We start from the raw sequence: 612 nt of genomic DNA, 5'->3' as shown, positions 1-612 counted from the left end.
CTTCACACTGAAAATACTTCTGCTTAGTCATCTCAACTAAATACCACACAGGCTCTCCATCAAATGGTGCTACCCCCAGCACTGAGTGACTTCTGCAAGTGCCACCAGGTGTGTCTCCATATCTCTCTGTCAGTTGACTTGTAATGCAGATACAGTAGCTAGGTGGCTCAGACCCAGTGGTGATGACAGTCTGAAAGTGTTAAGCATTACAGAATTCAAGGCTCAGGTTGAGAAATTTCACTGTAATACGAAGCATGCAAAACCAGAAATGAACTCCAGAGAGGCCCTGATAAGAGTCATGTTACTTATTCAACAAGATGACTATTCATAACTCCTCCTTTGGGAACTAAATACCAACAAAAGCTTGGTGGCAGCAAATCCTTGAACTGCCCTCTTCAGGGCAGAAGGCTCCTGGAGGGAAAGAGAAAGGACTCACAAGGGCAATCCCAGAAGGCCACAGGGAAACATAACATTGGTTTGAGTTCAATTCCTTTTTCTTTCAAGGAGTGCTTAATTTTTGCACGCAGGCATCTAAAGGCTTCCCAGACACTGGGAGTCTGCCAAGGTGTATGGGAACTGCTGAGTCACGGCCTGAACCTCTGATTGATCACC

Source organism: Lagopus leucura, unplaced genomic scaffold (genome assembly GCF_019238085.1).
Source record: "Lagopus leucura isolate 7727_CA_CO unplaced genomic scaffold, USGS_WTPT01 111-32_obj-0_obj, whole genome shotgun sequence".
Taxonomy (NCBI): Eukaryota; Metazoa; Chordata; class Aves; order Galliformes; family Phasianidae; genus Lagopus; species Lagopus leucura.
Note: the sequence above shows the minus strand (reverse complement) of the source record.